The sequence below is a fragment of the Lepidothrix coronata genome, unplaced genomic scaffold (assembly GCF_001604755.1).
Source record: "Lepidothrix coronata isolate B3197 unplaced genomic scaffold, Lepidothrix_coronata-1.0 Scaffold126, whole genome shotgun sequence".
NCBI classification, from domain to species: Eukaryota; Metazoa; Chordata; class Aves; order Passeriformes; family Pipridae; genus Lepidothrix; species Lepidothrix coronata.
This window is the reverse complement of record NW_016690306.1, coordinates 2395366-2408564: the sequence shown is the minus strand read 5'-3', so window position 1 is coordinate 2408564 and position 13199 is coordinate 2395366. Positions and strand designations below refer to the sequence as shown.

General features: G+C 44.5%; 1 protein-coding gene across 5 annotated transcripts in view; it reads right to left on the bottom strand.

The window, feature by feature from the left end:
• Positions 1 to 13199, bottom strand: part of ZHX2 (zinc fingers and homeoboxes 2) — a 75648-nt gene that overhangs the window by 29936 nt on the left and 32513 nt on the right. Inside the window, exon 1 of one of the 5 annotated variants that reach the window (XM_017826416.1) lies at positions 7653 to 7739. The exons of the other annotated variants lie outside the window; for them this stretch is intronic. The gene's annotated coding sequence lies outside the window, so the exon portion shown is untranslated. Of the gene's footprint in view, positions 1 to 7652; positions 7740 to 13199 lie in introns of those variants that run through there. 5 annotated transcript variants of the gene reach the window in all.

Here is a 13199-nt window from a genome sequence, read left to right as displayed (position 1 = left end):
AAAGACCACAAATCCACATTCTGCTTTTCTTTCAAATTCCACAGTGCTTTTCCATTCTGATTCAATAAGGACTGTGCAAACAGATTGGAGCCTGCAAGAGTTCCCAGTGAATTAGCTGCTTGACTAACACAGCACAAGTTAAAGAAGATTAGCTAGAAGCTGAAGTCAATGTTTAAAACACAGATTAGAGACAGACAGAGCAGGTTTGGAACCCAGCTCTCAGAAAACCCTACTCAACAACTTCAGCAATCCCTTAAGTTTAATTACCACAGTTTTAGGATAAGTTACCATTATTTGACTAGATTATACATTCTCTAAAGGTGTAAAAGACCCCTGGAGACCACCATCAGTAGTGCCTGCGCCAATTCCCTATACACTTAACAATGTCTCTTCGTTGAGTATCTCCTAAATAAAACCAAAACAAGCCCAGAGACTCTTTTTCTGCCCATTACATGACACATAGCAGTGGTATTACCCAAAATGGTCACTGTTTCAGGAAGCCTGAAGACTTGAACAGCTGGCAGACCTGAAGAACAAAGCAGAAAACATCTATATCTCTATGGGGAACCTCCACTAGCACGAGTGTGTTCTATGAATGGATGGTGCATGGATTCACTTTGCCCTTGGCCATGGCAAATTGGGGTAGGAAAGAGGCACTTGAGACCTAACAATAAGCTTAACCTTCACAAGCTGCTGTAAGAACAACCAAGGGGTTAACAATTTCCAGTGGTTTTATTTTTTAAGGGGTAAGATAGGAATGGGGATGCATTTTCAAATTTAATTTTACAATCTCTGAGGATTATATTCCAGGAAATTACTCTGTTTTGTGAATATCATTACTGCGTGACATTTTGGTCCCATTATCTCAGACTCTTTTTGGCATGTATGTCAGATGTGATTCACCAGATGTTTAACGACATGCAGCACTGGTTCAAACATATCTTACTAATGCAACAAGTCAAGAAAATCTTTATTTTCTTATGTTTCAAGTTACTAATTAACTCAGAAATCCCTCAGTCACACAGTACTCATCCAATTTTACGATCTCCCACGTAGACTTCTGGAACTTTAAAAAACAAGAGGAAACCTCCCAAGACAGCTAAAATTGCATTTTATAAATTTGAGAAAGACAAGGTATGGTTTAACTACTTGCACTAGAAACATCCCAATCCTTTCACCAGCACATTTGAGTTACTTACACAAAGTGGTTTCTCTGTATAAATCCTAGGTAGGATTTCTATGGCAAGGTTTTCCCAGATCAGCAGTTTTTCCCCAATCACGTTACAAACCCAAACAAGCCTCACTCCTTGTCCCAAAGAGTTTACACACTATGTCCCTGCTCACATGAGAGTGAGGAGGATTATTAGTTGTAAATTGCTTTGAGGGTTAAAAAAAAGTGTTAAATATTGCTGTCTTCATAAGTCAATAGGCTTCAAAACTGTCTAATAACACTATGAGAAAAATAGCAATTTTGAGCAACAACCTAGATGTTCAACAATTGGTGGTTCAGCAACAACAAGCAACACCAAGCATTGCTGTCTCTGACAACAGCCCCTTGCAGGCAAATCTGTCTTAAGGTCAAATCAAAGAAATTTCAACTCATCCAACCAGGCATATTTTGTTCGAACTCTTCAAGCAGTTAGAGAGTGTGCTTCTACCCTGCTGAGGGCAAAGTGCAAGTGGTATCCACCAGAATGATGTTAACCTTTGCGAAGTGGGGACCACCCTCCTGGACTTCCCATGAAACACAGCTCACCTCGAGTTAACCACTGCTGTGCTGAAGGTGCACAGAGCAATCTGCCACCAGCCTCTGAGAAAGAGGGTCTCAGGGAAGGGGATAAGGAGCAGCAGCAGCACCTCCAGTAACCCACATGGGGAAGTATGCACAGACTGCCAGTGTGCATGGATCTAGCCATGCTATCAGCCATCTTTTTGACCAAGTGAAAAATGAAAAGCCACCAAATTGACTAACAGGAATACAAAGCCCTCCCACCCCCAGCTTCCAATTGCCTGTAATAAAATCCAGCCTTTGTAAAGCAGACACAGTCTAATTTTCAAATGTGTTCAGTACCCAAATCTCTAAACAATGTAATGGGATCCCCAGGAGGTCACTATCCTGGAAAAAAAATTGAAGTCCTAAGCATTTCATACAGGTGTCTGACACTTAAACCCTGCTATAATGTTATCTGTGCTACCATCCCAGATGAGGCTCCCACCAGCAGGAAGAGCCAGGGAAAGCCCCAGGACACACACAGGTCTTCACACAATGCCCAGGCCAGCCTTGATGAAGCAAATGGGACAGCTGGTTCCTTCACTCAAGCAGATTAGGTGGTATCTAAAAAGAAACTGCAGCTAATTACATGAACTCTTTGAAAGCCCGTTTCCTGTGAGGTGACCCTGGGGATTGTCCAGCCTTTTAGGGCTCTCAAGGCTGAGTGTTTGAGGAAGAGTAGAGGCACAGAGCAGCGTCAGACAGTGCCAGCAAGCTTAATCCTGCTAGAGTTTCCTGAAAAGCAAACAGAGTAGATCGACAGCAACCAATGAGGCTGCACAAAAGAGGGTGGTTTCTCCCCCAAAACAGACCTGGTGCTGCACAGTCATGGTGATGACACAAAATGTGAGCATATTGTAATGCTCAACATGCCCCAGGAGCCTCCACCTGAGCAGACACTACACCAGGATCAGACAAGACCACAAACATGCACTGCAGGGGGCAAGAACTGATGCACTTGCAATCATTTATTGCAAAATTCTGGCATTTGAAAGCAACACAAAAGCAGCACGTTAGGGTAGACATTGAACAGCCAGCAGGCAGTTTGTATGGCATCATCTCAGTGCTCACAGTGTTGAGAAGGTGTCTTGTAAAGGGACTCTGCAGTTTTCCAGCAGCTGCTGTGTTATCGATGCCATACATTGCTCAGGAGCTCATTACACTGATGTTACCACCACTAAGTTTACAGACGTGTTTCAGGCAGCCATGGAAGAGGCCACAACAACTGAGCTCAGTGCTCTGTTCCCCTGACATATCCCAGAGCACAGGAAATCCACTGAGGTTTTTAGGAGGAGAAGCCACAGTTTCAACACATATCTATGACTGGCCTCAGGGACCTGATGGGCACAGCCACGTGTTTGCTGGCAGACAAGCGATGTGTTGCAGAAGCCAGGTGTCAGAAGTAGGGACTGTGATTTGCAGGGATAATTCCTAAGCTAAACCTACCCATAGCAAATATTTAAAAAAAAAAAAAAAAAAAAAAGCAAAGCAGGAAACTCCAGTCACTGCCAGTGGCCCAGTGGGCCTTCTCTCACAGACCCTGCACCTCTGGGCAAGGACAGCACAGATGGACAGAGGGAGGCTAGACAGGTAGGAAATGAACCCTCCATGAGCCTGAAAGCAAACCAGCACACTGGAACTATCACAGGGCTCCACAGCACTCCTAACCCTGGCATGCTGCTCAGAGCTGCAGCCTTGAAACTTCCCACTCTTAGAAATAAGATCTTTTCATTATTATTACTTTTGCAACTAGCTTAGGAAACCCTCAAAATACCATCTACTTGTTTTGCTATTTAAATGCCCTTTCGGAGTCACCTTCCCCTCTACAAAGAGCAGCTAAAACACAGAGTGTTTCCTTTCAATCTGCCACCACAGGAGCTGTTTGGAGGTCACTATCTCCCTCCTCTCCATTTATCCTGTCCCTTAGTACACAGCTGTGTGTACTAGATATATCACAACTGCAGAGCAGTGCTGGGGCCATCTCAGGGCCTGAGCACGGGGCTTTTTCCCCCTGGTCAGCCTCAGGCTTAAGGACACATTGAAGCCATTTTCCATTGGGAAAGGAGATGAGCACCTCTATGCCTGCTCCTGCCTGTGCAACCACTGTGGGCAGACATCACATCCCAGGGGATACAAATCTGACCCCCAGCCTACCCTGTCTACTTCCCGTGCTCAAAACCACTCTCTGGAATCCTTGAAGGTGATGTAAGTTACAGCAGGGTCTAGAAGCTTTACACTGCTTTTAACTCACAAGGTATATCTCTAATTTCACTTCCACCTTTGGCAGTCAGGACTAGCATGAGGCTGATGTATATGTCAGGAGGTCATCCAAGTGACACAATTACTCATCCAGACTCACCTGGAAAGAGATGCTCAGAGGTCCTCATGGCACACACAAAATACACCCTTCAGGTTAAGATTTTCACGGACAGCAAAAGGAAGGGGCTTTTGGACCTTCTTGCATAAAAAGTGGCAGGATTTCTACAGTAACAGATCAAAGCTTATTGCTACAACAGAGAGCACTACACATTAAACTACTGCTGCAAAAGTTTCTTTCCTTTCGATAACATGCATCAAAAGGATGTGTTCATAAAGAAGCAACACCTACCAAGGGTGTGCTCCCTTCTGCCCTGCAGGCACATAAGGGTTGCTCCTCACCTACTCAGGAGTGCTTTTCCCAAGTGCCTTGGTAGTATTTTTAGAGCACTGATCCTGGCTCACTGAAGTCCTCTGAAATTTTGCTACTGACTCCAGCAGAAGCAAGATCAAAGAAGAAAGTTGCTCCTTCTCTGCACTCCTCCAGTATCAGAGGGATGGCCTGCCCATGGCCACTCAGTGAGCTTTTACTTAATCAAAAGCCATCAGAGTCATTGAGGAATACATTTAGTGCCAGTAGCTCGGGGTGCAGCTGCAGTGTGAGCTGCAGGTTGAGCTCTGGGTGCTGGGAGCTTGAGGCAACAGTGGGTGCCTACTCTTGGGCATAACAAAGGGCACAGAGGACCTCTGTGGAAGCCAGGTGACCAGACACTCAGATGCAGCAGGAGCCAAATACTGAGCTGGAAGAGCTCAGACTTTCACTACATAGACTTCAATCCTTTGTTTGGGGTCCCTCTTTGGGAGGCACCCAGCTCAAGCTGTTGTTATTGCACCATGATTAAATTATTTTAAGGATCCAGATGTCTGAGACTCTTCTATGAGAAACCTGGGGTCCAGCTGGTAAGGAAACCTCACCTTGATTGTGTGAGTGTAGGGAGGTAAGTGGGGTGGCTCACTGGAGCTGCCCACTGTGAAGGGGCTTTGGTCCCAGCTCAGGTGGTGCAGGTCCTGGATAGTCACACAGGAAAATTTTCCTAACAGGAGAGCAAGGTCACATCAAAATGGGAATCCACTGAATGTTTTGTAACAGAGTTAAAAATAATGCAGTAGCTCTTTGCATTCATATAGTATATAATAATTAATATACAACCAATAGATACAATTACATATATAATATAATATAAATAATATAAATCACATTTTAATCCAATATTAATAACAACCAAAGACAATAAATGAAAGACTATTCCCTGTCCTACTAGAACTTGAATGTCCTCCTGTAGTAGATCCTGAGCACCATGCTTGCTCCTCACCCTTCCCTACACACACTCACAGCAGCATCTGAAATGCAGCTGCCCCTGAGTGCTGCAGGGTTTGATTAATCTGTAGCAAACCTGGCTGGATTTCAGAGTGCAGCACACACAGTTACAGTCTGGTTTGAGGCACGCAACCAGATGACCATACTTGGAGAACTGCAGACAGGAAACTTGCCAGATTGTTTATACCTGAGTCATGACTAATGCTGACAATGAAAACTGAGTCAATTCAGAGACCACGACTGTGCTCAGCACCTATGTGATGCTCTACCCTAACGCCACTACCAGCAAAATAGGGATTAAGCACACATTACCTGTGCAAATATCACAGTTGTACTGTGTGAGACTACTGGTGATGCAAAGCACGTGATAGTCACTGGCATTGCATTTCTGGGTTAGGAGACAGCAGCACATTCTGCAATACACAAGCAGACTCACAGGCCCAAGTGCTCCTGCTTTCAACATATCAACCTCCTGATTTCCAACAGACATCCCCATGAGAGAGCAGTCACTGAGAAGACAACACTACCAAAAACTACTTATGGCAGCAAAAGATAAAGGAAAGGACTGGAACAGGTGGAGATGGGAAGCTCTAGGAAAGTTCACTGCAATTTTTGTCGCTTCTAATCTCTTTCAATTCACCTGACTCTATTCCATCCCTTGATGTTCTTGCTTATCAGGGACACATGAAAGTAGCAACGTATCTTTTAAACAGTTGGGACCAACTAAAGTTGGCTTTGCTTCCACTTAAGTGTAGGGAGTGTTTAGGCGAGGGGAGGAGACCGCATGCTTTTGGTAACATGGGGATTTGGGGAAGATCACCGACTTGCATGGATCCTAAACAACCACAAAAAAGAAAGGCCTTTGGGCTTAATTTTGGGGAGTCTTTGTTACTGCAGTATCTCTGAGCACTGTCAGCTTAGATCCACCCTTATACTCAGGGGTGGGGGAGTCCAATCTGCATGTCATGCCTCTCCAGACAACAAGTGAGCCCAAATTACTGTAAATTGAAGATTTATATAGCACATTTCACCCATATAGGGAGGCTGAGCTGAGGACCTGGCAGGTAAACTCTTTCACATCAGTCTGTGTTTGCAGTGGAGCTTTTATTTCCCCTTGTAAATCACACTGCATTACTGTATTACCACAGCAATAATATTATCACTGTCACTTTGTTCGTAACAACACATCTTCAGTGTAAATAAGAAGGAAAGCCTTAGTTCTCTTCCCGGCTTGCTAGAAGGATTTAGGCAAATCTTTTGCACCTTAGTTTACATGCCTGTGGACAGGATTTGCACCTCCTTCTGAGCTGTTTAATCCTCAATGCCCAGCTGCAAGAAATGTGTGGCAGAGATTAGCTGTGCTGCTTTGGACTGGGGACCTGACACTGTGTGACCAGAGCAGTGCAACAAGCAAGGACATCCTCCAGCCTGGACACTGTTATGGACCTACAGAAATTGTATAGAAGATCTTTGGTGCAGGGTGGCAGTTCTCTTGTCCAGTTTTTCCCCATCTGAGTTTATGGCTCAGAGTTACATGGGGAGAGACAAACAACTCTTGAGTGTTACACCTGTGACCTGCCTGAAACAGCTGTCCTAAAGCAGGGCAAAACATCTCTGCAAATGGTGCAGTATTTCAACTGATGCTGGAAGTGGTCAGACAGCTACTACAAAACAATTGCTTAGCTTATAGGCAGCTGGGGTGAAACACATCCTAATCTGTCTCTCCAGGTTTACTTTCACTTATTTATAAGATGGGATAACAGCACTATCCCAGCCTCTATGAGAGCAAGAGGATGAGCTCACCAACCTCAAGGACCTGGTGAGACACCAGGGTGATAACATGATGGAGGTACATATAGACTCTGCAGCCTTTCCCTTCTCTCAGGAAATAAAGGTGTTACTGTTCAAATTAGATTTCAGTATAATATTAAGGAATGTAATGTGAATAGAGACAAAGTGGGCAATAATACTGAAGTTAATCACAGAAAATAGGAGCTGGAAGGGCGACATGAGAGCGACACATTTATTTCATTATTATATCACAGACAACATTAAGTATCCACTGAGTACCTCAAGGCATAATTCTTGCATAAAAAGCATCCCCATTTATCAAGCATGATAGAACCTGCAACTGAAGGGTATTTACAAAGAGAGTTGTTAAATATTTAGTTTTCTCTGGAGACTGAGTTCTCTGTTCATTTGTCTCTACTGCAGAATCCATTGGTATCAGGGAGCAGAGGAGCTCACCTAAAAAAAGACTAGGATTCCATCCAGAGCCTGATCTGGACACAGCACCAGCCTCCTCCACAAGCTGGCAAGGGAAAAGCATCCAACCTGACAGAGAGGAAACATGAAGCAAGTAAAATGGGAATGATCTCATCTGCGAGGCAAAGGTAGAAGAAGGAATACCAGTGACAAAGCAGCAATTAATAAACACCATCATATCGCTTCATCCTTAGAGAGCTGCCTTGGCACTGTACACTGAAAGAATTGACAGCCTTCAATTGTGAAGAGTAACTGCAGATTTGCATTGCATTTGCTTTGTGTCTTGGAAACAAGAATATGTTTCTCACAACCAATAAATTAATGATTTTTATTTTTTTAATTTTTTGAAGCTGACAGATTGGAGTGGGGGACATATGACACCGACCCAACCAAAAGAGGTGACTCTGAAATACACTTCATTGCTAACCCTTTGTAGTAGTAATTGTAATAGTTCTTACTCCAGCCTGCCAAAAGCTGTTTTAATTAAATATTAAAAAGCTATTTGTTAAAATAACATTGCCATAGCAACTAGAGAAAGCTAAAATACCCTGGCGCTTCTGACTCACAGCATATTAATCAACCAGCAGCTATTATATAAGGAGCACCCCCTTGGAAGCGCCGGCAGGAGCCACAGCACTAAATGCTGGAATCCAGAGCCCCCGGGCTGGTCAGTGCTCCCTGCCACACTGCTCTGTGTGCTTGCTGCCTGCTCCCAGCTCAGGCAGGGCTGGGTGGTTGTCTGGGCTCATCCCACAAATCACATGCCCAAATATTTTGGGGAAGCCACGCTGGAGCACTCCAGGTCAGTATGTTCCCATAGGGGCACAGAGGCAGATGGCCCTGGGCAAGAGGAATTTTGGTGAGGGCATCATGGATGGTGGCTCCCCACACGCCCGCAGCAGCAAGGGGTTTAGGTGGCTCCTGCCCAGCAAGCCCTGACCACCTGCTTGTCTTGCAAATGCAGCACTTGTACCAGATCTATTTCTGTAAATTATTTTTTTTAATTATTGGAATTACTTCTTGCAGCAAGCACCTTCCTACCATCAGGCCAACTGTGCAAAACTCCGAAGGAGTGGAGATTAAACCCTGCAAGGGCAAACAAGCTCTGCTGCTCACCCAGAATAGCTCGTTTTACAGATTTAAAAACCCAAAACAGAACAAAGAACCACAAACAACCACTCCCCCATCGCATCTAAACCCTCCAGAAGATGAAAAAACCTTTCTACACTCTGTCCATGCACCACAAGAATGGCAACCTCATCCATCCAGCACTCAAAGCTGGCTGACCTGTGGCTCCTGCTGGCACTCACTGCCAGTCCCTGGGAGGCTTTGCCCTGGGGACATAGTTCATATTAAGAGGCAGTGGAATATCTCCTATTGCCTTTCCATGCTGGACCGTCACCATGTGGTCTGCAACGATGGGAACAGCTGCAGGAGAGAGTTCGGTAGTTGAGGTCCAGAGCAATGCTGGCTTAGGGGAAGAGTACTGGGAGACAGAAGTGCAGCTGTGTTGCTCAGATGGAGTTGGGAACCACCTTCCTCCCCCTAAATGGCTCAATTTTTTGCTTTAAGTCCCCTTCCTCTTTTTTTCCAATGGAAAATAAATACCTAACCATGTAGTTATTAACCAAAAGGAATGTGATTAATATTACAGCATTTGTATGCCAGCTTCACTTTCCTACTGCTTTGTTTGGGTGTCATAGGCTGTGACTATGACAACCACAAGCAGTTATTGGACTGATGTCATTTGTGACATCATACTTAATGGAAAAGAAAAGGAGGAAGAGACACTATCAAAAATAAGAACGGAACAAAACCTGCTTTCACCTCTTCAGGCACCATCAGCTCCTGTCTACAGAGCCAGATCCCAAAGGACCACCACACTGGGGCTGCAGGAGAGCCAGGCAGCAGCAACCCTGTTTTTACCAAAACCTGGGCAGCACTCAGCTCTTGGGAAAATCTGCCCTCTTTCCACCCCTCAGCTGAGATATGAACTGCAAATCTGCAGTTACATGGAAGAAATCTCCTCATCCCTTCTCAGCTGGGAACTGCAATGGAGGCTTTTGGCTAAGCCTCATCTCTCCTGACTAAGTTTCTCCTGCTCTCCAACCAACTTCTCCTCCACATCTCTATTCTTCAGTTGTAACAGTATTCCCCCCCCCTTTTAAAAATAAAACACAGTCTGTCCAACATTTCCAGACAGTCAGCTGATTGAACATGGGGAGAATGTGCATGGATTTTGTGGGGAGTGCACTGTTTGGAGTGGTGGCTTTTCTGGTGTCAAGTGCAAGTTATGGTTTCAGTCTTCGAGGGTTACTGCAGCTGCTGCCCAATCCCTTGCCCCATGTAAGAGCAAGGAGGCAGTGCCACTGCTGCATTTTGTAAAGCTGTTTCTGTGCGTAGTGCTGGCATTCCTAGGATGCACTGCTGTCATTTTCTTTGCAGAAAGTGTTTGCAAATTCACTGCTCAAGCTCCAAATTATAAAAATAACCCCAAACCCATCTAAATCTTATCTGATAAAGAATAATTCACTGCAACAAGTGCCTTCTTTACAGTTATACATCCAAAAGCCTTGACATAAATGAGTTCATTTTTCCAAGTTAGTTTTCCCCAAATTTTCCCAATACATAAAAGCGCTTCTCTGTCCTCCCTGCTCTCCTGCCAGACCTGCTATGCCTCTGCAGTCCAACGCTGCAGCCTGCCTTGGGCATTCCCTGATCTGCAGCTACCTCACCAACTTGTCCTCACACAGAGACCTGGGGTCAGAGAGCCACCACACCACCATGCTACAGCTGAGGATGCTTCTCCTCGAGCACATACAACCTGAAGGGAACCCTCCCCTGCATCCTCCCAGGGCTTGATCCTCCACCAACAGATGGCTCTGCCTTGGACTGCTCTGAGAACAAAACTGCATCAGGGGAATCCTGCCCACAAAAAAAGTGGGTATTGCTCTTAAATAGCAGAACAGAGATGCTGCCTTACAAAGGGAAGGTGAATTAAAGCCTAACAGATGAAGCAACCACCACTCACAGTTTGCTCATCAGTGTCCCAAGCGCAGCAGAAGTGGCAGGAGCTTCCCAAACCAACACCATATCTCTGACTGCTCATAATACAGTATGTCAGCTCTTGGTTTAGGTCCCCTCTGAACGGGTGTCAGTCGAGGCCACCCTAAGCCACTGCTGCATCCCAGACTGCCATCCGTTGCAGGGGATGGCACCTCTGGGAGCAGCTGCTGGCAAGCTCCACCTTTGGGTACCAGCAGGCAAACAGAAAAAAGGAGATGGCAAAGAAGCCTCCTTTTCTTTCTCTCCCTCCATCAAATCTCTCACTGAACACCTGATCATGAAACATTGTGCAGGGCAATACTGCAAGAAGATGCAGAGAGCAGATGTACAAGAACTGAATTCTTCCAGCTCTGGTTTCTCCTTGAGCTTCTGAGCAAGAAGTCAGCATCACCCTGCTGCAGCCATCTCATGCTCCCCAGTTCCTCACTCAGGCTTCTGTCGTGCAGCCAGAGCGGGAGAAGACAGGTAAATGAAACTTAAAAGTCTCCTTTCATTCTTGAGCTGCAACTACATCTTGCTGCAATAATTTCAGAGCCATCTGAGACCATACATACCTGGGCAGCATCCAAGCAGGCTGCTCTTGTTTTCTCTCTCATCCTCTTAACACAGCTATGATATATCAGAGGCACGTGGACTTCATGCCTCCCTCAGCATTGCTGCTTTGCTTTGACTTAAAAACACAGACAACATTTACCTGGGACCAGCAGCCCTCCTTTGAAGGGCAGGAGCAGATCCCCACATTTATTCCCTTTGTGGAAGCAACCACTACAGGGGTGCATTAGGATGTAGATTCATTAGGACCACAGAAATGCTTCCCAAATTTCAACACTGCCTACCTAACAGAAAAACAAGAAAATTTTATTTTTGAGATGAGCAAAGAGCACTTCTCATGAGTGGATATACTTTGAGAGACACAATACGTACACATGGCATCTTTCTGCTGAACTTTCTTCACTTTAATCAGTATCTACTCTTCCCATCACTCTGAAGCCAACACATCTGTTAATAACAGGCCAGATCCGATCCTGTGCAATGTTTTGTAAGCGACTGACAAAAAATAAACCCCACAGCTCAATTAGCAGGTCTTATGTGACAGTCACTAAGGACATAGGAGAAAACATACATGATTCAAAGGAAGAATATAAACCATGGACCACTTTACTGAGGGATGATCAATACAAAACACTGTCATCACTTCACATCTCTTTTCTCCCAGCAACTGCACTGATTGCTGGGATCCTTCACAAAAGGCTGAAAGTAGGATTCTTTTTTCTTTTTCTTTTTTTTGCTTACCAATTCCTGAATGCTTGTTAAGTATTTATTAAGAAATTTGTACCACATCTTTACCAAACATGGATTGACTTAGTTTCTCTCCTGTTAACAAAACACAGCCCTTTCTTTTCTCAGGCTGATTTCAATTTGGGGTTTTATTCTGTTCTAACCCAAATAGATTTTGTTGTTGTAACAGAAGACAGGCTGCAAGCCACTGAAATAAAAATGGAAATAAAACTCCACTGATTTCCAAGTAACCATAAATTTCCATCACCATAGAACAGGGTAAAAATGGGATGGGAGTTGATCTGATTTTAAAAACTTCAAAAAACCCCCTTATTCAACCTCTCCACTAAGAAAATTTACTTACAAAAAAAGCAATTACTTACAGAAAACAATGAAGCCCCGAACAATAGCATCCAAACCCTCAGTCCAAATTTCTGCCCTGTTATTCAGCCTCACATCAGACAAGAGAAGCTGCCCTAGGAGCCCACACTGCACTAGGCAGACAGTCAGAAACTCCAGCCAAGGCTTCCTGAGCAGGGTCTAATGTAGCCCTGCCTGGTCCACCTGCAAAACTGCAAATAAGCCACAGCTGATGCAAAATCACAGCTCAAACCCTTTAGCAATGCACAGAAAAAGGTCATAGTGCAGATGCTCCTTAAATATACACTTTTTTTTGGGGGGGAGGGTTTATATATATGTAAAAGCTCCTGGCCAAGCTGCGTTGGAACAAGTGTGCAGGTATCTCCTGTGGTATAAAACTTCCTTTGAAGCTATTTTATCACATCAGGAAAGAGCCAAATATTGGAAAGTTTTCCATTCTGATGACAGGGCTGGGGTGTTGTGCACACACAGAGAAACAACCTCACAGCCAATCTGTGCTCTCCTTTACTTTCAAAACACACAAGCACCCTCAAATCTTCACCAAGATTGTGTCTTTCAATGGCTTGGAAACAACAAACAAGGTTCAGATGGTGCTAATGGTCCATTCTGCTGACCATATTCTCAGTTAAATGCATTCATGTGGTTCCTATCTGCAGTGAGATAATTATTCAGCCTATGTGGTAATACAGTGCTGACTTTATTTTGTGGGTTGCAAAGAGGTGCCAAAGGCACTCAGCTGGTTCCAAAATACTGGATTTGCTTGCTGTAAACATTTCTTGAAGTGTCTTTAAAAGAAAAAAAAAA